The sequence below is a fragment of the Acomys minous genome (assembly GCF_964271855.1).
Source record: "Acomys minous genome assembly, chromosome: 1".
Lineage (NCBI taxonomy): Eukaryota > Metazoa > Chordata > Mammalia > Rodentia > Muridae > Acomys > Acomys minous.
This window is the reverse complement of record NC_140483.1, coordinates 82,250,632-82,275,503: the sequence shown is the minus strand read 5'-3', so window position 1 is coordinate 82,275,503 and position 24,872 is coordinate 82,250,632. Positions and strand designations below refer to the sequence as shown.

General features: G+C 41.4%; 1 protein-coding gene and 1 pseudogene across 2 annotated transcripts in view; both read right to left on the bottom strand.

The window, feature by feature from the left end:
• PHLPP1 (PH domain and leucine rich repeat protein phosphatase 1) overlaps positions 1-24,872 on the bottom strand; it is a 207,145-nt gene that overhangs the window by 126,258 nt on the left and 56,015 nt on the right. The gene's annotated exons all lie outside the window — the stretch shown is intronic.
• Positions 18,130-20,385, bottom strand: LOC311600906 (nucleophosmin-like; annotated as a pseudogene). Its single transcript has 2 exons — positions 19,521-20,385; positions 18,130-19,359 (listed from the first exon to the last, which is right to left on the bottom strand). The product of its transcript is annotated as a nucleophosmin-like (transcript).

Here is a 24,872-nt window from a genome sequence, read left to right as displayed (position 1 = left end):
ACATATTTTACCACCTACACACAACTCCTGGCAGAATTAGCATTCACTAATCAAGTCTAAACCAGATGGTAAGCTACAAGTCAACTTAATATACAGAAGATCTCCATGGTTATTGTAAAACATTGAACAGGTTTTACAATGTCTTAAATGAATGGCTAATATATGAAGTAAATTTCAATTTAAAAATAAAAGTGATTGACACAACCTTCGAGTAGTTGTGATATGCTGACAAATGCCAGTAAACATCTAAAATTACTTCAATGTACTGAAAGTGAACCATGAGGATTATCAACTCTACAAACACTGAAGCAGAAAAGTCAACCCCACATTCGGCCTCACATCTACAACAAATCTTACCTGTTCTCCTTCCAGACACAGCCTAAATCTAATAGTCATTATGTTTTCCTATAAAAGAAGGTCCTCTCACTTGGCCACTCTTTGAGTCACTGTGGCAGCTATCCACAACCATTAGCACCTGAAAGTTAGATTTGGGCCCTAACATGCAGAATCTGTGAAATATGAGTTCATATATAAGCAGGGTCTCTGCCTATGTATGAAATTAAGAAGAGTTTTTATTAGATTAAAACAAGTCCTAATCCAATTATTATAGTCCTTATAAAAAGAGAAGGGATAGAGTAAATGAGAAATGGAGGTAGGGGAGGAATGGTAGCTTAGTGACAAGAGCACTCACCAAGCATGCACCAGGCCCTGGGGGCAGTCCTCAGCACAGGAGAGGGAAAACAGGCAAGGACCAAGTGCCTGGGAGCAGGAACAGAGACAAGGACAGGCAGGGAGCAAGCCTACAGATGGAGACCCAAGAACAGCAGGGCTCTCGGAGGACAGGGTATGAATTCCTGGGAAAGGACCAGCATCTAGAGCAGGAAGATAAGGGGAGAGAAACAGCAGGGAGGATGCCCACCCAGGCAGAGTGTGGGGCCAGGGCTCACCAGGGTCAGTATACAGCGTGGATCTGTCTGCCCTGGGGGAAAAGAACAGAGGTAGAGGACACGGAAGCAGGGCTGTGTATTTAATTGAGTTTCAGATCAGCGTGGCAGACACTATCAAACATGGAGGGAGGAAAGGAAAATGAAGAAGAGAGAGCAAAAGGGGGAAAGAATGAGGGGTACAGATCCCAGAGCACCGTGTGCAAACCAAAGACCACCGACAGCTGCCAGCACCCAGAAGCCAGGAAACCTCAGGAGGAAGTCAGTCCCTTGTGCTGTGCCCTGAAGGGTATTTTCTGTCCATGGCCCTGCCTTTTTCTCCTCATTTGTTACTGGCTGCCATGAGGTAAGCAGCTTTGTTGTGCTGTGCACACGTCCATCCAGGCTCTCACTGCAGCCCCAGAAGCAATGGAGCCAGGGGACACACGACTGAAACCGTAAGCCAAAGCAATTCTTTTGCCTTTCAGAACATTTTCTCAAGACATTTGTTGCAGCAACAGTAACCTAATGCAACTGTCTTGTTATCAATAACTGCAATAATATCTACAAACTAGTGTGAACAAAGAAGACTCAACTCATGCATTATCTTGCATTAAACCAGACAGTAGGAGCAACTTTCTAGACGTTTCAGAGAAGAGCTGACAATGTGAAGGGTAAACGGCACGTTAGCCTAATGAACTGCAGAGAAACTGAGTCACGTCAAATGGTTTTGAGTCTTTCTTATCTACAATAGACTACACTTCAATTCATATAATCCCAAATAAATTTACAGGGAAGCAAAATGGCATTTACAAGCCTAAGAATGGAAGAATATAATCTTACATTAAGAGCTGAAGACAAAGTTCTGCTTAGATGAACAGTGAAGTATGGATGTCAAACTGTTTTAACCTGCAAACAACACTTATGAATCCAACTACAAAATTGAGTGCTTAAACAATGCACTGTGGAATCCTTTGTTTGTTTGTTTGTTTGTTTTCTGCTACTTATCTGTAAGAAGAATAAAAAGTTTCTCAAAACCTTAGGACCAGTAAACAATTTTAAGAATAAAATTGCTTAGAAAAATAGCAAGCTAACTTGAAGTGTAACAATCATCAGCTCCATTACTGCAGTCATATGCTTTAATAAAAGAATTAGGGAAAACAGGAGAAAAGAAAACGTATGGAAAGTAAAAACTGAAAAAAACTAAAAAACTAAAAAAAAAAAAAAAATCAGATTTTCTTCCCTTCCAAATAGCTAAATAAACTCTCTCTGGAATGACTACTGTACAACCATCCAGAAGGAAAACACAGACTTGGCAAGAAAAGTTACTGGTTTACCTAACAGACTTACCTACATGCTATCTAAAGATTCTCTGCTCATTAATGTAAACATAAGTACACTTGAAAGTGACCTAAAAGATGATTTCTTGTGTTCTGCATAAGAACATTACATATCAATGCAAAGATGAAAAAAGTCTTGAGTCTTTGTTTTATCTATAAAGAGAGGACCTCAGGAAAACAAAAACTCATTTTGCATCCAATTTGTACTGTGAAATAGAAACAAAAAAAGCTTAACTCTATGAAGAGACAGCATTTTTACGTCAGTTATAAAATGTAAAACTTGAATTTCGTGAACATTTTAAAATACTGATCTATGATTTCAAACTCAAAACAAAGCAACGCCAGCTCTCCAGTGACTGGGGTGGCCAAATATTGACGTTACATCATTCTTGGACACCAACACAGAAGCATGGCTGATAAAGTGGTTGCTAAGCACCCATGAAGACCCGAGTCCTGATCCTCAGCATACACATAAAAGCCAGGCTAAGAGTGTGTCTGCAACCTCAGCACCACACAGTGGAGGAAGGACACTGTCTCAAAAGCCTTCACATGTATGCATACACAAAAGAAAAGAAAAGGGAGAAAAGGATACAATTAGGGAAAGGGAAGAGGGATAAGCTACAGTACAGAGCCACTAACCACGGCTGTGCCCCCTGCATTCACAACACTCAGGAGGGGAGGCAAGATCTACAGTTCAAGGGGTTATGCTTAGCTACGTAACAATTTCAATGCCAGCCTGGGCTACAAACAACTAGCCAAAAAAAAAAAAAAAAAAAAAAAGTGAAAAACAAATGATAATCTGTTTTAAAGAGAGAAGGGGGCAAATAGTAACTTGCACTCCAAGACATATACACAGACAGATCTAAAGAGTCAATATAAAGTGTTTCATCTCAGTTAAGAGGGAATACAAATTACTATCACAATGAATGAACTTACTTTATCCAACAACCAGAATGGCTGAACTGAAGACCAAACATGACTCAACCATTCCATTCCTGGAGGTTTAGCTCAGGAAAATAGGTGTGTAAGTGCACTAACGGGTGCATAGTAATGTTCATGACTGCATTATTTGTCACTAGGGGAAAAAACAACAACCTGGAAACAACACAATTACCCATAAGCCATAGTTGTATAAACCAGAATGCAACTTTACAATATATTATACAACACTGAGCTTCTACATAATATATATGTATATATGCCCTACAATCTTAAACATACAAAAAATGCATGATATACTTGTATTTAAACAGAACTCCAAGTACAGAGAACTAAGCCATAGTGGCTGTGATATTAATGCAGTCAACGTGACAGGATTTAGAATTACCTAGGAGACCAATCTCTAGGCAAGGCTCTAAGAGAGTTTCCGTATTAGGTTAACTAAGTTGAGAAGCCCCACCAAATTGTGTTCGCCCTGTGCCAAGGGCTGAACTAAATACGGAGAAAGAGAACAGAACCAGCGCTGATCTCTCTGATTCCTGACTACGTGGCAATGTGACCAGCTGCCACACACTCTGCTACTGTGCCCCGTGTAAGCTAAACCAACCCTTCCTTCCTTAAGTTCATTTTGGCCAGAGTTTTACCACAGCTACAGGACAGACAGTTATAAGGTAGAATCAGGACAGCATTTTCTAGAGAGGAAGAAACAAAGGTCAGTAACCCGAAGGGGAGATGGGGAAGGGGAGAATAATGGATGCTAATAATAGCATATTATATGTATCATATATATACATGTGTATGTATATGTGTGTGTGTGTGTGTGTGTGTGTGTGTGTGTTTAAAATTTCTTGAGCTCTGTCATCACTTGGTAAGATCTGTATATCTTTTTGAATGAATGTTATTATGTTATATTGTAATGAATGATTTGACTTTTTAAAGTAATCTGATTTAAACAACCAATGAGTGAACCATTTCTTTAGATTTAAATGTCTACTATATGAAGTGTTAAGACCAATAGATGGCAGTCTTCCAAAAATGAAACATTTTGAGATTATTTCTAAGTCCAAGTCAAAGAAGTTAAGATCTAAAAATAAAAATTAAAAAAAAAATTCTGCCACTCACTACTGTATATTAACTAACACTCACTAAGCGTCTTCCTAGTCCAACAGTGGTCATCCTTTCCCACACACTGTATCTGCTGTATCCTGGCCTTGGAATAGCTTTTATAAACTCAAATTCAAATTTTCGTTGATCCTTGCAAGACTGGACTTAGCGTATCTAAAAGGCATACTGCAAGCTGTCGTTTGTCCACCCAGCTGAGTTCAGGGCTCCTACAGAGGACATGTACAGTGCCTTCTTGCAGCTGGCATGAAATGAAAAGATGGGTGAAAAACAAGCAAATAAACATATGTATGCCATTTAAATAAACCGCTGTACAATAAAACCAAATAAATTTGCACTTCAGTCTTTAACTGTTTTTGTTTGTTTGTTTGTTTGTTAACCTAAGCTACTTAGCCTGAACTGGGAGATCAGAAATGCAGTGACTATCTAGGCACATTTTGTCGTCTCATACTTGTAATAGTTACATAATGTCCTAGAGCCACCATACTGTAACTTTCGTACACTTCCAATCCTTACTCCATTTGGAGGAAGGTTAATTCCTGTGGGTTTGGGCCCCACTTTTGTTTTGCCTCTTCCTTCCATGGAAGGAGTCTGGCCGTCACTAATGTCTTTCCCCAGGCAGACTCTGGGGCCCTACCTCAGTGCCCCTCAGCTGCTGCCTTGTTCGTGCTGTTCACAGTGGGCTCTGCAGGGCAGCTGACCTCTTCTCTTCTCTGCGCAGACTCCCTTCCCTAACTACTATGACCCACCCTTTCCTTTTCTCCCTGGGCCTCTCTCCACATCCAACAAAAGAATAAAGGACAGCCTGTGACTCTCCACTCATTCTCCAACATCTTGCCTTCTTTGTTAAGGAATGACAGTGTTAACGAATGACAAAGGAAGGTAATAAGAAGAAAGAGAGGGCAAGAGGCTTCAGCAGGTAAAGGCACTTGCTGCCAAGCCTGACAATCTGAGACTAGACTGGGGAAGGAGAAAAACAACTCCCCCACGTTTTCTTAGCTCAGGACACAGACATCAACACACACACACACACACACACACACACACACACACACCCCAAATATATATTTTTTAAACACTTAGGGTCTTTGAGGAAGAACACAATTTTCACCTGAGAGCAACATCCCACTCTCATCTCTGCCCTTCTTATGGCCACACTGTGAACGACTTAAACTGCACATGGGGACAGGCCCGAGTTTGTATGTACTATACATTTATTCCAGAAGTAGAAAAGTTAAGACTGGCACTTGTCCTGTAATCTAAAATTAACAACTTCATAGTGAGTTCCGAAACATGGCTGTGCTGCCTGGAGAGTGTCTCCCAGTCACACGTGCTTACTGGTGAGTGAGAGACACTATCAGAAACCAAACAGCATACGTCACCGTTGTCACGGCACTCAGAGGCTCCTCTGATTGCCCAGCTCACACAGCAGCTCATTTATTCATCCTCTGTTTTGTTTTTCCCTTCTCCTGACAGGTAATGATCCAAGACCAGCTGCTTTTCTTTTTCTTCTTAAAAACTCCCACAATGCTAGGAATTTGATGCAGCAGGGGCTATTTCAAGGCTGGAGGAGGGGGCATGCAATTCAAATAATGACTCTGATAGTTAACAATTCATCTAAACATTTTGGCTCAGGAGGAACATCGCCTGGCTAACATACGGCAATTCTCTGGATTGTTTTGTTTTTTTAAATATTAATTCGTCTTGAACAGGTGTCAAGTAGACACTCTGGGAGAACTGGGAACATCTGTTTTCTTACCACAGGGTCTCATCAGGGACCTTTCTGGCTTTGATCAATGAATTAATTACACACAGTCACCACGCAGAGATCTCAGATGAAGAATTCAAAGAGGGGACTGAAGCAATCTTTCAGAAACAAATGAGCAGCACAAAATTTCACTTTTTCATATGATTTTCATCTGCAGTGATAAAGCATGATGACAAGCATTCATAGTGATGCAGATGCTCAGGGGGAGCTGTGTGCTGTGTGCATGCATGTTCATGACCACACGCCTTCACAGTGACACAGACGCTCAGGGGGAGGTGCTGTGTGCTGTGTGCTGTGTACTGTGTGCATGTTCATGACCACACACCTTCATAGTGATGTCGACGCTCAGAGGGAGATGCTGTGTGCTGTATCCATGTTCATGACCACAGGCCTTCACAGTGATGCAGACACTCAGGGGGAGGTGCTGTGTGCTGTGTGCATGTTCATGACCACACGCCTTCACAGTGATGCAGACGCTCAGAGGGAGGTGCTGTGTGCTGTGTCCATGTTCATGACCACAGGCCTTCACAGTGATGCAGACACTCAGGGGAAGGTGCTGTGTGCTGTGTCCATGTTCATGACCACACGCCTTCACAGTGATGCAGACGCTCAGAGGGAGGTGCTGTGTGCTGTGTGCATGTTCATGACCACACGCCTTCACAGTGATGCAGACGCTCAGAGGGAGGTGCTGTGTGCTGTGTCCATGTTCATGACCACACGCCTTCAGTGATGCAGATGCTCAGGGGGAGGTGCTGTGTGCGTGTTCACGCCTGTGCACATGTGGAAGCCAGAAGATGGCACTGGGTGTCCTGATCTGACCCTCTGCTTTATTTCCTTGAGATAAGGTCTCTCACTGAAACATGTAACTAGGCTGTCAGCCAGAGAGCCCCAGCAACCCTCCACAAATACATGTGCACACAAACACTGGGGTTACAGGGCTTCATGGTCATGCCTGCCTTTTAAAAAGGTATGAGGGTTTCCGGCGTGGTGACACGTGCCTTTAATCCTAGCACTCAGGAGGCAGAGGCAGGCAGATATCTATGAGTTTGAGGCCAGCCTGTTCTAAAAAGGGAGTTTCAGGACAGGCAGGAATATTAAACAAAGAAACTCTGTCTCAAAAAACAAAACCAACCAAACAAAACAAAACAAACAAGCGAACAAAAACCAGATGCTGGGGATTCAAACTGAGGTCCTGTTGCTTAGATAGCAATGATGCCCTTACCCAGGGAAGCATCTCTCCAGCCCCAACTCTAAAATGTTCCCGCTGTCATTTCAAAGGATCTCTCCTGTTTGGGCAATTTAATGAGTTCTACTTTAACAAAAACAGGCCAGTCCTGTGGAGAATTACTAATTTTCAAACCTAAGAAATATGCAGAATAGGAGAAAGCGGTAATGGAGTCATAAAACACTGGGTTCAAAGCCTTGGGCAAGTTAAATTCCTTTCTGAATAATATAGAAAATCTATCAACTTCTGAGCAAAGTGGCAAGAAGGGCCTCCAGGATCCAGTACATCAGCATCAGCTCACAGCTCACTGGGACGGCACATCATTGGGACAAACTGTCTGGGTCCATGACCAAGGCATCTGTGTTCACAGCCTTCCAAGTAACTGATGCCTATCAACGTGTAGGAGCGTTACCATCAGGAGGGAACCAGGTATGCACTACTCCCAGCTCAGAAATGGGCTTCAGGTATTTTTCAGCTCAGCTTAAGATTTTAATTCTTTCCTTTCTAACACATCTACCGAGAATTACTACTTAAAGGAAGGCAGACACAAGTAGCAGGACACACCTTCCCAGCAGTCAGCCTAACACCTTACCGTGATCTGATATTTTAACAATAAACTCAAATGTATCAGCTATTTCCCTGAGCCATAATCAAGTTCCATCTGAGGCAATACAAATCTCTAAATGAGAACATGTTGAACAGGGAAGGCTGAGATAGGAAGAGATGACACATAACTAGAGACACAAAACACCCAAGCTCTACACAGAACATGAAGGACAATGATAAAATAGGAGGTGTCACGGCTGCTTGGCTTATCCCAGCATCTCTTTCAAACCTTTGCACCAATACCAAGCGGCCTGCATGGAGCAGCTGACCCTAAGGCCACAGCCCGCCGCCCCCACCACGGTCAGCATCCCCTTGCTCTTCCTTCTCTTTTATAGCCTACATCACTTCATTTATTACAACCTGCCTTCTATAAACTCCTTATCATTCTGTTCTTACCAACAGAATGAAGATTTGTGGAGAGAGGACTTTGTTTTATTCGTGAATGCATCCTGGACACCTTCAACAGTGCATGGACAAAGAAGTCATTCAAAACCTGGCACAACCAAAGTTGGGTCAATAAGAGGCTATAGAGTAAATAACTATAATACATATGGTATGCTTTATTATATGAAATGCCTCTATGACAAAAGCGATAACCTAATCTACTCTTCCACGAAGTACAAATTTTATTTATGCATTTTTTACCGTAAGAATCTGAAGACTTAACTAAAACAAATGAGTTAAGGCTAAAACTAGTTATTGTACAATACGATCAGACACCTGTACTTTGTGTGATCAACATTTATAGACAGCCTGCCTAAATCCAGAATTCTAAGAAATAGCAATTTGGGCTTGGATTACAAAAAGGACCAAAAAAGCATAATTATTCTTCTCAAGCAATTAACAATGCATAAACAAGATTTTAACAACAGTTTTCTGAAACAACTAAAAATTCATAATAAGTTCCTTTCTAGCTTCCAGCAGATGGCTGACCAAAACAGTATTTTGTTTGTGTATTTAATAAATTCCCACAATGAAAAATCATGCACAAATGCTTCCCTTTGTCTTTGTCTGTGGATAGAGCCTCTGGTAGTCATTAAAGGGCACCTACCTGATTGGGCTCCAGGAGAAAAAGCAGAACGCTTCCTATTCTAATAACCTTCAACTCTTCCCTACTTCAAATATTCAAATACTTCTGTCTCAAAGTTCAGCCAAGTTCACAAACTATCTGGCAAAACAACAAAATACAGCGCACTGGAAACCTTGGCAGGGAAAGGAACAAAGGCTAACGCTGTGCTTGCAGGATTCTGGCCTCTCCTCAACTAGCTTCAAAGCCCTTCTTCACTCTATCAGCTCATTAGGGAAGCAATATAACAGTGCTTTAAAAAATGGACTCTGAAGGCAGATGGGCCTACCTGTGCCCCTACTCCCCATAGGCACCCCTCTTAGCTCCCTCTATAAAACTGTAAACAGTTCTTCCACAGTATGTGGCGAATACCACACAAGCCAGTGTTTCTTTACAGCACAGTGGCCAGTACACAGTATCATGACAGTGGCTGAACAGTGTTAAGTTTTACAAACAGAATCCTATATTTAACACTGTACTTCCACAAATCCAGTTGTGTCTAGTACATTTTAGATGTATCAACGTATCAATCAGAAGTTATAATCTACCAAAGTGTGAGCTCAGAGAGCAAAGTAAGAAAAGTGTTCAGCATATGGGAAGCTTAGAAGGAAATCTAAAGTAAGGATGAGAAGAGTCAACATCAAACAAATCAAGAAACCTTTAACACACCTTAAATATAAAAATAATGGAGCAGAGCTGTATCTCAAGAACAGTACTTTTCCCAGCACCTGGGAGGTAGATCGCTGTGAGTTCGAGGCCAGCCTGGTCTACAAAAGCGAGTCCAAGATAGCCAGGACTGAGGGGGAAAAAAAAACTGTCTCAATAAACCAAAGGGGAGGGGAGGGAGGAGAGGAGAAGAGAACAGCACTTTCAGAGAACAGTGCAGGTGAGATTAGCAATAGAAGTAATGAGAAACCTTCACTACAACAATGAAACAATAATCTATAACTGGGGAATAAATGTTTAGACTATCAAACAAAATTAGGAAGGAAAATGTAGATGCCTACTTTCTAGTGATGCAATAAGACACCACGACCAAAACCAACTTGGGGAGGATAGGGTCTATTTGGCTTACAGGTTACAGTCTATTATCAGAGCAAACCAAACAAGGAAGGAACTTAAGACAGGAACCTGGAGGCAGGAATAGAAGCACAGGCCATAAAAAAAAAAAAAAAAAAAAAAAAAAAAAAAATGACGCTTACTGGCTTGCTTCACCTAGCTTGATTGGCCTGCTTTTTTATACACACTAGGGGCACCTGCCCAGGTATGGTAAAGCACAGAAAACTGTACCCATCCGCATCAACCATCAATCAAGAAAATTCTCAACAGTCATGCCCACAGGCCAATCTGATAGAAGCATCTCAAATTATTTCCTCAATCATTTCCGGATGGCCCCAGCTGTGTCAAGTCTGCAAAACCTTGCCAGCACAGTTCATATTCAAATGCTTACAGGAGGATGCCTAAGTGACTTACTCACAACACATAACATACTACTAGCAAGCCCTTTGAATAAAAAAAAAAATGATAACTATTGTTCTAAAGCTCTCACAAAGATGATTTCAAAATTGGTGAACCCAGTGGATAATGAAGTGTCTAGAGGCCCAGAAAGATCTATTACTCTGTACTCTGTTTAAGAAAGAAGTTAGTTCCTTACTGTCTCTCTACCTAATCTTTAGTTTGGTTATATGTAAAAATACTGGTAGTAATTAAAAATCTCTTCTCTCTAGTACTGCAAACATCAATTCTACAGTCCCCTTTGAACATTTAATAAGAGAAATTACCAAAAGTCCATCCTTTCTCTTTTTTTTATAATTTGTTTTCAGGTTTATTATTTTATGAATGAGTGAACCATCATGTGGGTGCTGGGAACTGCAAACCAGAGTCCCCTGGAAGAAGTACTCTTAGCAGCTAAGACATCTCTCCAGCCCCTTTTATCTTTTTTACAATAATACATTGACAAACATAATCTAAATTATTTTAAACAACAAAAATTAAATTGATAATGCAAATCTGAAACAGTTCAAAGCTCTCAAGAAAAACTATGTGATAGTTTAAGTTCTCAAGCTTCAAAAACATAGACTAATACACTAATTCTCCAAGCACCCGATGAAGACTTGGCTTAGCACTTCTGGGAAGAGGAAAGCACATCAAATACACTGGGTTGTAAATTGCACATGTCTCTGTGTGCTTGTGCACGCGTGCGCGTGCGCACACACATACACACACACACACAAAATATGTATGTATAAAACTATATGAGTTTTTAAAGACATCACTATCTTAGAGTCACTTACACCAACACAAAAACGATGGTTTAATTTACTTAACCCAGTTTCTAGTAAAGGTCACTACATATGTACACTGACATAAAGAAAACCAACTTGGATGATGTAGATTTGATACTATAGGATTAGACTCAGGTGTTAGGTCAATAAACTCCAGCCCAGAAAAACAACTAACTAGTCCAATCAAAGCAGCTCGATCATGCAGTTAAGAGAAGAGACTTAGGGCTAGAAGATTCATGCTTGAATCCTGATGTCTGTCAGACTGACATCAGGAAAGATGTCAGATTATTCATCTGTGAAGTAGAGAGAATGAAATTGTTTATCTGCAGAGTTTGTGATATACTGTGAGCATTCAACAACTTCTAATTAAATTTATGCTGTAGTGTATATCAAGCTCTACAGTCAAGCAAATGTAGGTTACGCTTGCTACCGAAAAGATAAAGAGCACACTATAGGAGACTGATCCCTCCCATGTCAGGAATGGCCAACAACAAATACTGATTAGACCAAGTTCTGTCATGAGCATTTAAAATGGGGTGAATCATGGCTGGAGAGAGAGCTTAGAGGTTCAGGGCACCGTCTGCTCTTCCAAGGGTCCCAAGTTCAATTCCTGGCTACCACATTGAGGCTCAACCATCTATAGAATGTATTGATTCAAACTGGCAAATAGGCAAGATAGCATGGAGTCATGAGCAGATGGTGAGGACCTACCTTCCAATGGGCACCCCTCAGTTAGAACTGGACCACGATATCTCTAAGCTTTAAAATGCAGACGAGGAGCACTGTCACAGCACACGCCACTGCAAGGCTTGTGCACAACTTCTAACAGACTGCTCTCATCATTACTCTCTACTGCGAGCTAAATTTTTTTCAATATATTTTATTAATTTACTCATATTACATCTCAATTATTATCCCATCCCTTGTACCCTCCCATTCCTCCCTCCCTCCCATTTTCCCCTTACTCCCCTCCCTTATGACTGTGACCGAGGGGGACCTCCTCCCCCTGTATATGCTCATAGGGTATCAAGTCTCTTCTTGGTAACCTGCTATCCTTCCTCTGAGTGCCATCAGGCCTCCCCATCCACGGGACATGGTACATTCTTAGCTGCAAGTGACTTCCCTGTGCACTGCCCACAAAGCTTCAGATCTAGGGATAGCTCCTACTTGCAAAGGAGAAAACGGAAAGCAATTTTAAAAATACTTTGGGTCAGCAAGAAGACTCGATGGGTTGCTTGATGCCAAGCCTAAAAACTTGATTTCAACCCCTAAACCCACACTATGAAAGCAGAAAACTAACTCCATAAAACTTACTCTCTGCCCTACCTACTCACACCACTCCCCATGGTTGGTTTGGTTTGGTTTTTTTTTGTTTTTTTGTTTTTTAATTTTTTCATTGATATTGAATTGTTTTAAATTTTTGTTTCAGTGCAAACTCAGCCTGACAGTTTGAGAACAAACCAACAGTTTAAGCGCTGTCACACTGTGTTCAGAGAAGCAGTCACTTTCAGAAATTATCAAAACGCATTAATTACAAGGTGAGAGGAAGAAAAAGAGCAAAGAACAATAGCAATGATGTAGGGAGAGAAGAGCAGAGTAGCAGAGTCATAATATTTTCCCCAGAAAATGTTGATGCCACCTCGAACTTCTGAAAATTCATTTACCCTAAAAGGACATCAGCAAGAAAACCAACTGCTTCATAGTCATGTCCACAGAGCACAAATGTGACAACAAATATGTTTTACTTCAGAACGAAAAATTAGTCATTAGAAATGAGTAAGTCATGCCTGAGAAGATATACTTTTCCAGAAGCCTTCAGGCTCGAGCACTTTGAGAGACTGGCACGTCTCCAGCTCTAGAAATAAAGCTCAGTTAGAGCAGTGCACTCCCTGCAGCCCAGCTGCTTTCTCTGCAGCGTGCTCCAGGAAGGGCTAGCTGAAAGGTCTGTGAGTCAACATTCCTGATTAGAAAAACATATGCTTAGATTTGTAAAAACATCTCCTTGGTTATAGGAATTCAAGTTGACTATATCCCAACTGGAAAACTTTTTTAAAAAATGTATTCTTAGGATTTCTCTACTCAGATAGTGAAAATGCCTTGCTCAATAATTAATAAGTAGTATGCTCAATAATTAAAGAGTAATTATTAGAGCCAGAAAACAAAAATGGTACTATTCCAAATCACCTACACTGTTCCCATCAGGTCTACCTCCTAACCTGTGGACTCTTAGGCTTTCAGTGACAGTTTCTGCCACTAGTAAGCAGCTATTTCAATAGACTGTGACCTGCTATTGAGACCCCTGCTGCTATCAGAAACTGGTTCAAGGAAGTGCAGCTGTAGCATCTTACTGTCCCAGCATCCTAGAGTGCTCAGCAAACAAACCTGGAAAAACTGTCTAAAGATCAAGGAAATAGCGAAACATTCAAAGACACAGCAAAAGGGGCTATGACACAGAGAGGGGGAAACTGCATATCCCTTTGCAGTTCAAGTAACACATGAGCAAGTCATCTCAGCAGAAGAAATGCAAATCCTCAAAACAAGCATGGTGGGAACTTTTCATGAGGCTGTGGTAGTTATTAATGTACCTGAACTTTGAAAACTAAATAGACCCATAAGCACTATACCAAGTAGAACGCTGAGGTGTTGTAACATTTCCAGACACCATGTGGCCACAATAATCATGGGCTAGCCCCCAGCCTCCACATCCGCTCCCACTGAAAGTGTATGAACACATCTCCTTACTTTTTGTAAGGAAAGACTAGGTATCTGAACAAAGTTTTATTTCTCAGCAAATCCAGTCATCCCACAAAATTCAAAAGAACCACAAACCAAGCAATAATTATTAAGCATTTACCAGGCCAACAATAAAGCATGCTTGTCTTTGCTTGCCTGGGGATCTGCTGAAAAGAACCACTCAGAGCTTCAGGCTGGTACATCCAAGCTCCTGGCAGGTCTCTTGCCAACTTAACTCAGCACTCTAGAACAAAGCCAGCTTTCCTTCTTGCAAAATTCACAGTGTCCTACTTCTGCAGTAGTAAAGCTCAGGCCCCCAGCCCAAATGCTGCAGTCTAGATCACTTTTACTTAGTCCCCGCTTGTCACTGATAGCCAGCTAATCACCCCTTGCACAATTTTTCCTCTAAGTCTTGCACGCAGTCCTTCCACTCTTCAGGAACCCAGGCCCAGGTTCTTGACCTTGGCTTCCCCATGTCCTACTTAGCTACAGCAATAGCCACCAAGCTCCTTTTCCTGTCTCTAGCCTCCTTCCGCTACCAGAAGTCCTTGCACATATATTCACTGAGAATCTACACCTTTGTCTAATTCATTTCCAATCCTTGTGGCTATCTAATGTAATCTAACAGCCTTTTGAAGGCTGTGCATCATGTACTGATCCAGATTACAGAGCTTTATAGATATTCAAGACTTAATTCTTTTTGGCAATAAGTCTTATTTTCAATTCTTGGGAATGTCATGTAACTTGTCCTAACTTATCACAAAGCAAATAAACACTGATTTTTTTTTCTCTCTTTTTTTTACGGCCTTGGCTCATCATTGTTAGAGTACATAAGAATATAATAAATTACATTCATAAAAATGCTCACAGAAACACAAGGGTTCCCAGATTGGCTGGCTTCCACCATATGACTACTACTTCTACTGTAAAGAAAATCTGTAGGTACTTTCTGGGCTGCTTCAGAGACCTCTTCTGCTCGTGTCTTGGACTAAAAGCTATTCTTGGAAGTGGTAAGATTCTCAAAACCAAACACCAAGTGCCTTAGTTTTCTCATCTTTGTGACAACATGCCTGACAAAACAATCTAGGAAGGAGGAGTTTGTGTGGCTCTCAGTTTGAGGAAACAGACACCATGGCAGGAAAGTCACAGCAGCAGCAGGAAGAAAAGGCACCTGGACACATTGTATCTGCAGCCAGGACTGAGGCAAAGAGGAGAATCTTGCAGCTCTGCCTCCTTTCTCCTTTTAATTCAGACAAGACCCAAGCTTGTGGAAATACACTTGTCAATAGTTAGGGTGGGTCTTCCCTCCTCTAAAGAAGTACTCAGTTTTGTCTCGAATCCTAGATCCTATCAAGTTGACAAGATTAGCCATCACACCGAACAAATAATATGTATATATATTTACCTTTATATTTATAGTCTTACCTTTACAAATGCTCTGAAAGTTGGTGGAAGGCAGTGACCCTCTTTCATGTACTCTGCAGTTCCTGTGATTCCCAGCTACTGTGCCATCATCTTTAACTCATGAACTCACCAGCCTCATCGAGAATTTTTTTATTAGGTGGTAAACACCTACTTTCAAACAGGACTTTAACTATAAATAAATAACATACAGAGCCCACTTTAGTTGTTGCTATGGAAAGTAGCAAAGGTTTGCATGCTTATTTTTCTTGTATTTATGTGTATGTCTACACATACAGATGGATATGAAACTGGCCTTTCAAGTGCAGTTTTAAACTATCCACCTTCATTAGTCACAACTAAAGGACTACGTCAGGAATTTGTAGGATAAAGAAGCAAAGCAAGACAAAACAGAAACCTGAAACAGAAGCGTTGGAACCTGCAGATACAACTTGGAATATGGACAGCCCAGGGCTGCATAAGACCCTGAGGGGGAGCAGAGGGCGCCCATCACTCACTCCCTGCTGTTGGGCTTTCCTGCTGCACCCACCCACAGGGTCAGGACACAGTAAGAGCAGTGTTCTCCTATGGCCCCACCCCACCACACAACTTTTAAAAGAGCCTTGAAAGTTCTAATCACGTTATTTTCAAAAATCCAGAATGTCTTTGGTTCTTCAAAAACAAAAATATTGTTTTTTCTTTCTTTCAAAGCCAACTTAGTGTCACGTGATTGATAAAGCTACACATGGACACAGAGCCATCTTAGATCTTTTGATGACATGATTCTACAATTCTCTCAGGACAACACCACCGTCTAACCATATGGAACCACTTACCTGTGTTTTTTGTTTCCATGAAAACAACAAAAGGCCAAATCTTTTTCATTCAAACTTCAGAGAAAACATCGTACAACAGCAGACCCCTCTTACTTTACTATTCGCCGTGCTCTCCCACTTCCCACCAGTGCTCGCTTGACATGGTAACAGCACGGCTCTCTGGCTGCCGCGCTGCCTTGACAGAAGACCTTGATGTGGCATTGTTTAATTTAGCTTTGCAGGCTTCCCTGACACAGTATCAACATCTGCAGAGCTAGGAAGTAAAGTAAACCACCCCGGCAGCAGGTTAAAACCAGCTTTTCCATTCTTCCATTATCTGCTTCCACCGAGATAGAGGGGCCTAGTACAACTGGTTCCCACAACATAGCGTAACAGAAAATGATGGAGGAAAAAAAATCACATTTACATATATGAATAAGATATAAGAAATTCTGTATACAGTTACACACACGAGCTAAGTAAAAAGCTAATGTGTGAAATTTCAAAAACCCTATGGTTGCAATGGATATAATTTTTCTGAAAATTAAAGTAGTCTATGAGTACACAGAATAAAGTATCTAAAGACAAACATGACAGGAAGATAACAGTGGCCATGAAAAGATTTTCCAGATATTTCTACTTGCCTATATTCTACAGAGAGAAATAAGGTTAGCTACACTTAAAAAAAAAAAAAGTGAACAATCTAATTTCAAAACAAATAATGGCTAAGAGGAGCTCCTCCTGAAACAAAATAACAGTCTTACACTTTCCATCCATTATCAGAAACAAACTCCATCCCTTAGAAAGCTTCCGGGTCTCTAAAAATGCAAAACAGAACAAGTAGGTGACCTGTCTTTAATCCCACTTGGGAGACAAGGAATTCCAGGCCAGTCTGGTCTATACAGTAAGGGCGGGCCAGGCTAGCCACGGCTACACAGCAAGACCATTACTTGTGTCTGTGCATGCGCACACACATGAAGGTCGGCAGAACTTCTGTGGAGTCAATTCTCTCCTTCTGCCATGTGAGATTTCTGGGGCTCAAACTCAGCTTCTTTGGCCTGGCAGCAAGTGTCCTTCCTCCCAGAGCCATCTCTCTGGTCCAAAATTAATTTTTTTCATAAAGGAAAAAGCTTTGGCTCTACATATTTTGACTTATACTTGACTGAAATGATGCTGTTATAAATATCATTCAAAAGGAAAAGGCTTGACCTTTTGACAGAAAGCACAATTCCAGTGTAAACTGGGCGTGGGGGGACTGATTTGACCCTAGATGCTCCTTGGTCCTTACTTTGGACTAGAGCAGCACTGCAGGCCCTGCGTAGCCCTGGCTGTCCCTGACCAGCCATCCGTCCCAGTTCCTGAATTACTGTTCTGGCTTTTTGTACTCCAATTACCTGGCTTATCCAGAAAAATGCAAATGTGTGAAAGTCAGACCCCACTCTCCACTCAACTGTCACAAGAACTCTGGTGCCCCATATTTGACCATGTCCCCCTGATGGGGAGGCCTGGTGGCACTCAGAGGAAGGATAGCAGGCTACCAAGAAGAGACTTGATACCCTATGAGCATATACAGGGGGAAGAGGTCCCCCTCAGTCACAGTCATAGGGGAGGGGAGTAAGGGGAAAATGGGAGGGAGGGAGGAATGGGAAGATACAATGGATGGGATAACAATTGAGATGTAATATGAATAAATTAATAAAATTTAAAAAATAAATAAAATAAAATGCAAATGTGCCCAACTATACGATGTCTAGGCAGTATAAGACAGCTCTTCCAGAGTACTCTGTTCTGAACCAGAAGCTCTCTACCAACTCATGGAGGCAAAGAATTACCGGTTTAGTCCCCAGTTAACAGCACTGTGCTTTGAGATGTTCTGGGGACTGGGGGGGGGGGGGGGGACGGGGGACGGGACATAGCTAAGAGTGTGGGATGTTGCAGCTATCATGTTCCTAGCCTCTTCCTAGCCTTCTGCCTTCTTGCTACCACAGCATGTACCACAGCATGAACTGTGCTGCCTGCCATGCCCTGTCTGACATGAAAAAGAAAATGCTAAACCTCTGAGCTGAAATAAGCCCTTTGTCCCTTTTAAGATGGTTCTGTCTGTCAGGCACTGGGTCACAATGACAAGAAAAGGAACTAAAATAGAAAACCGGTACCAGGAACTAGGGTCGTTGATAAGGCTAAGCAAATAGGAACGGTGCTACTGAGTTTATTTCACATATGTATTGGTCTCCCTACCATCTCCACATCTGAGCACCGCCACTACATGTCCTATCATAACATTCCATACATACTTAAAACCAAGTAAAGGGTGGAGTTCCATCCTTGAAAACTAAACGGCAAAGTAGACAACACATTCTTGGCAACCGAACCTGGACAACATTTATCAAACACAGTGGGGAAAATGCTCACTTTGCACTGTAACGACAGCCAGAAATCAACTATTACGGAATGAAGATGGAGTATTTCAAACTGTTTAAACCACCTTCTTCAAGAGACTTCCTCCACTGCCAAGGATCTTGAATAGCCTCCTGGTCAGTCATCCGGAAGCAATTCTTCACGTAATTAATGAACTTGGCTTCCACTTTGGGGAGAGAACCACTTTTTCTATACTTGCTTACATTTTTGCCTTAATCTCTTTTACAGAAGTAGGTCCTTATGGTGTTTAAGGAGGTTTTTTTCCTGGTTTGTTTTTTTGTTTGTTTGTTTTTGTTGTTTTTTTTTAAAGGACTCTTGACCCTTTGATCTTGATGTTGATGGTTTTAAGTCTTTTTCATTTTTCTTGGATTTTTGTTGTATTTTTTGCTGGGGTATCTCTTACAGATTTCTTCACTGGAAACTTTTTCTTCAGTTTCCTCATGAAAATCGTCATCATCATCCTCATCTCTGTCATCTTCCTCTATAGCTATTAGCTGTCCACTGATGTGCACAGGCCCTGAGCCACACTTCAACCTCAAGACCTCAGGTGGTGTCATCTCAAAGCCCCCAAGGGAAACTGTTGGCTGTACAGACATTTTCAAAGTTGCCAGTGTTACTTTAATTGGACTGCCTTCATAGTTCACTGCTTCTATATCTATGATGTGTAAATTCCTTTTGCCCTTGCCCCTAAACTGACTGTTCTTAGTAATAACTGGTGCTCATTTTATTTATTTTTTGGGTTTTTTTTTTCAAGACAGGGTTTCTCTGTGTAGCCTTGGCTGTCCTAGACTCATCTTGTAGACCAGGCTAGCCTCGAACACACAGTGATCCACCTACCTCTGCCTCCCGAGTGCTGGGATTACAGGCGTGTGCCACCACACCCGGCCTGGTGCTCATTTTAATCATCTCCACTTTAAAATGATAATCTTTGTCAGCCTTTAGTTCACAGCCAAAAAGGTAGTTCTGGGGCTTAAGAGGGCGCATGTCCCTTGAGTCTTCCATGAGGCACAGAAGTCAGATGGAGAAAACTATCTACTGCTCCTCAGAACACACCACAGGATTGAATCACGCCAACTCCGTGAGGGTTTTCCAGGAAGAACTTGAAGAAGCAGGCTACCCAAGCCTAGGCTGCTGCAGAGCAGAGCTTTTAGTGGGTGGCTCGGGTAGAACGCGAGTAGTGGAGGACAAGCTAACAAGTCTTCACATCTGAACAAGGATGCTTTTGAGGACTGGCCTAGAAGCTGAACATGCAATAATGCTCTGGTCACGAACCTGTTCACACCATGCCCGTGAAGGCCTGTTGAAAGCTAACATTAATCTAGCTGAGGAAATGTTAAGTTGCTGAAGCATTCAGCTTGTGATATGGGCACAAGTGGCTATTTTCAGCTAGGTTTACAATGAGCATTGGGTGCAAAAAGCAAAAAAGAATTGAAAACTTGTAGTCTGGTACAAAAAGTCTGATTAAAGTTGGGACAGTAGCAGATGTGGCTTCTGAAAAGATTAGTGCCATTAAAAATCAGAGAAAGGCTTAGGATTCAATCCCATCATGGGCCAAAAACAATAAGCAAAAAGCCCTATACTCCAAAATACTCACTGAAGATACTGTTCTCTAGGACAGAGAGTCAGATCCTGTCTTAAAGAAAGAAAGAAAGAAAGAAAGAAAGAAAGAAAGAAAGAAAGAAAGAAAGCTTTGCATGGGATGAAAGGAAAGAGTAATGGCTGATAAAAGTCATTCTTGAAGAAATAAATCACAGTCCCCACCCCCACCCACCCTCTAAATGTTACACTAGAGACTGCTACTCAGAATGAGAGCTGGAAGGAGCTTATCTCCCTGGCTCTATACAAAGTCTATAGTAAGGAACGTATTGAAAAAGTATTGTTTTAAGTTGTGTTTAACTAGTATTTTTTTTTAACTTAATCAACAACGTTGTAGTTTTGTTCGTGTTAGGTGAAATTTTACGTGAATGAAGATTAGCATGAACGTGACAAGGCACAGAGACAGATGCCATGAGTTATTTGACACATGTCAGCTTTCAAGGAGTAGCAGAGAAAGCAAAAAACCAAAATAAAACAAAACAACTGAATGGCAGGGGTACCAGGGCCCTTTATTCAAATTATTTACAAGTATAGCTAATATTAATCGCAGTTATGTATGAACTGTCTTTAAGTAGAGACACAGGAAAACTCAGCATCTATTTGTAAGTAGCATTCTTAAGTTCCAGATCCTGTTTTCTCAAAAGAAATAGATGCTCCAAAGAAAAGCACAGTGTACCACTCTCCCCAAAAAGGCATTGATGAGATGTGGCACAAACAGGCTAATAACATGCCCAAGCATCACTATATTTGCCTCTTATTATTACTTCATAAACCCTAGTATAGTCACTGATGCACTCGACTATAACAGAAAATGTAAAATAAAACCAAAAGAAACAAACACAGTCCAGTTCAAGGCCTGACTCACCTAGTGGCCTACACTTGGCCCCACTCTTCTCCTTTGTGGGCTACCCCAAAGGATGACACTGTTTCCTCCCTGCCAAAAAGGACCTGCCAGGCCCCACCATCTTTTCTTATGTGGGCTCCAAATCCAGTATGAAAGCTAATGATCCAAGAAGAAAAGAAAAGTGTCAAAATAGGAGGCAACAGGCTGTGGCCAGCTGGAGAGACCCTCCGACGTTCAGAAAATTGGGTTGGTTCACCACGTTTTGGCAGGGTCACACCAGGGAGACCAGGCTGCCCAGAGACTGCTCAGTCTCACCAGTGCTGGGATTTCACACCTGTAGCACCATGCAGGCAGAATCTAGTTTCAAATTTACCTCTTTCTAACTGTGAGAAAGCTTTGTGAACTCCATTTTTTATTGTGTTCTTTTGTTTTACACAGGCACTACAGCCATTTTCCTTTCCCAGTAAGATAGTATAAAGGGTATTAAATGTATAGAGGGTATTAAGTTTCTCAGTTGACTCAGGTCAGTCTTAGCACTGTCATGCCATGTAGCTATATGCATGAAGACACAGTATAGAAAGAAACCAGAGTCATTTTCTCTATTTCAGACCCCAGTGTGCAGCTGCTATAACAGGGAGCAATTTCTTCTGTGCTCTGTATTCTCTTTTCCTGATGATAAATATAATTTGCAAACTATAAATAATTAAATGCTGTAAACATCATTTAAAGCAACAGAACAGAAGAACACAGTAGGAATCTTAACTTGCTTCCAATTTTGCACAAACTGCCCCTGTCCTCTCATGACGGTTATGGAGAGCCTCCAAGCGTCCTTTCTCTGCTGATGGTGACATCACCATTGGCAGCCCTGCACTGTAATTGTTTAGGAGCACAGAACATCTCAGAGCTGCTATCACATGCACCCTCAGCTCCCTCTCTACCATCCAAACACTGTGTTTAGTGAGCAATATAAACAATGCATCAATTAGAGTCTTTTAAAAATGGAGAGTCAAACAGAAATGCATACCAATTATCTGGTTTTCTATGTTTTACAACAACGCAATTTTAGAGCTATAATTTATATGCCTTAAAAGTGGCAAATAATGTTTTTCAAATTATTCCCCTTTCTTCTACATTTGTTATATTAATCTTTTTTCCATAAATATCTATATATTCTGACTTATGACTCATTTTGCCCCAAAAAGACCACATTTCAACTTCTCAATTACATCAACTACGTCAAAAAAGAAACCACAATCACTAAATTTAAAACAGAGTCCTAACTCCGCAGAAGAGGAGGTGAAGAGACGGTAATAGACAGTGGGGATGGAAAACACCAAAGAAACCAGGCCTTCTTAACACACAGGACTGATGTACATATAAACCCACAGAAACTGTGGCAGGGTGCATAGGACTAAGCCAAGCGTGGTCCCAGTGCTGAGAGGAAGTGGACATACCCTCATGCCTAAAATAGAAGCCATCTCCAGTCGATAACTACTTGCAAAGGAAAAATAGTTTTCTCCAACACAGTCTCACTAGGTACACACACACCACACTTAAGGGCAGGTCTCATGCTCAGCAGCACATGTCAAATCAAAATGAGCTCAATGTTGGAAAATTTTGTTTTGGCCTCATATTGCTTTGTGTGGGCATTTTTTACACTGTACAGGTTTTTTTGTTGTTTTTGCTTATTTATATGTTATGGTTCCTAGTTATATGTTTTTATGGGATTTCTGTGTGTGTGAATCTGTGTGTCGCTTAGTCTATGTGTTTCATGTACTTTTTCTTTAGCTCTATTTTCTGCTTCTTTGTTTTGCCCTACTCTGGTTTGTTTTTATTTTATCTTTTTTTTTTTTAAACACTTACTTGTTTTCTAATGAGAAAGAGAAAGGAAGAGTGTGAACTTGAGTGGATGCTAAGGTAGGAGGAGCTGGGAGGAGCTGGAGGTCAGGAAAAGTCAAATCAGAATATAGAATATGAAAAAAAAGTCTATGTTCAATGGGAAAAAAACCCAAGACCCAAACATATCTGTGATTTAAGTATTCAAAGTAGGTTGGTGCTCTGTTATAATTCCTCTCACAAAAGCACAATTTGTAACAATGGAACAGTAAAGTACTGGGTTAACAAAGTCAGCTACTGCAGTAAGGAACCAGAGGCCATTTTACAAGCCAAAGCAGGTTTAGCCAATGATAATTTCTTTGGCACATGGACAAATTAACTGTCTTTAGCAGTGTGTAAAGCTTTGTTTTTACTGTCAATTTGACCCAATTTAGAATCACCTGAGAAAAAGGATGCTCAATTGAAGAACTGCCTCAATAGGACAGAGTGTGGCCATGTCTGTTAGAGGTCATACTTGTTCACCACCGCTTTGGGAGGGCCATGACCACTGAGAAGCACACCACCCCTCAGCGGGTGGGCTGAGCATGAGCCGCAGCACCGGCTAATAAGGAACCTTCCTCCATGGTTTAGGCCTCAGGATCCAGCCTTGAGGCCTACTGGCTTCCCTCGATGATGGATTGCTAGCTAGAACGTGTAAGAGCCAAATAAACCCTCTCCTCCCAGCTGCAATTAGTCACAACGCTTATCACAACCAAGAGTGGAGTAGATTTTGCACCACTCACATAAAGCAAACTGTCCTGACTGAAATGTCTCTCCCATCCAAAGATAAGGACTGTAAATAAGGTCATAACGTGTGTGGGAGAGTCATCATAGCTAGTACGCTAACTTCATTCTAAGGCAATAACTAGAAAATTCTGCATCCTCCTACCCCTCTCTGGGACGATAATAATGCTTTAATACTAGGTCTGTCACCTTTGGCACTACTAAAATTTTGAGTCATACAATTTTTTCTTATGGACTGTAGGATGTATCACTGTCCAACAATAACAAAAGACAGAATTAGTCTTCATAGTTTGGACAATCAAAAAATATCTCCAGCCTGTAAGCAAAACCAGCCCAGATGAGAACCACTGCCATAGAGCTATCTCATCCACTGTCTGCCTCTTCACAGGGCCTAAAGGAAGAAAGTGGGCTCCAAGAATGACATCATCAAAGCTCTTCCAGTTGTGTGAAATATTAACGTGAACAGAGGCCCACAGCTCGGAGCAGTGCTCCACTCTGTCCTTTGCTCTTCACCTGCAGACTATCTCCGTGCTGCATCAGCATCCTTATTTTGAGGTCCTTGAAGGAGCCACTAGAACAAAATTGTGTGCGCATATGCATTTTCTAATAAAATTATTTTTTATTTTCATCATGTAGACTGCCTATAGTCAGTCATTTTGCCCAAGATGAATGATGACTCAGATGCATTATCCCTATAATCCCAATACTTGGAGGCAGAGACAGGAGGGTCCCTATGAATCCAGCAGGAGGCCAGTCTGAGACCTCCATGAGTTCAATCTGAGGCCAACTTGGTCTACACAGCAGGTTCCAGGGCAGAGTCTGCATAAAAAGACTCTATTCAAAAGCCAAACCAAGAGAAGAAGAAAAGACAGGTGGGTGGTGGTAGCTCACATTTAAGCAGGAACATCAGTAAGAGTTTGAAACCAGTCTGTGGCTACACAGCAAGTTCCAGGGCCGCCTGGACTATAGACACCCTATCTATTAAGAAAAGGAAAAGGAAAGGAAAAGACAGACAGAAAGAAACAAACAAACTAAGAAGAAATAAAAGAAAAAAAACTCTCTTCAGAGCTTCCATGAAGTGTGCTCCTTTTCATGATGTTATCCATAGATGAGGATAACCACTCTTTCTGTAGTAGTTGTTACATGTGGCGTTTACCTAGAGACCCGCGGAG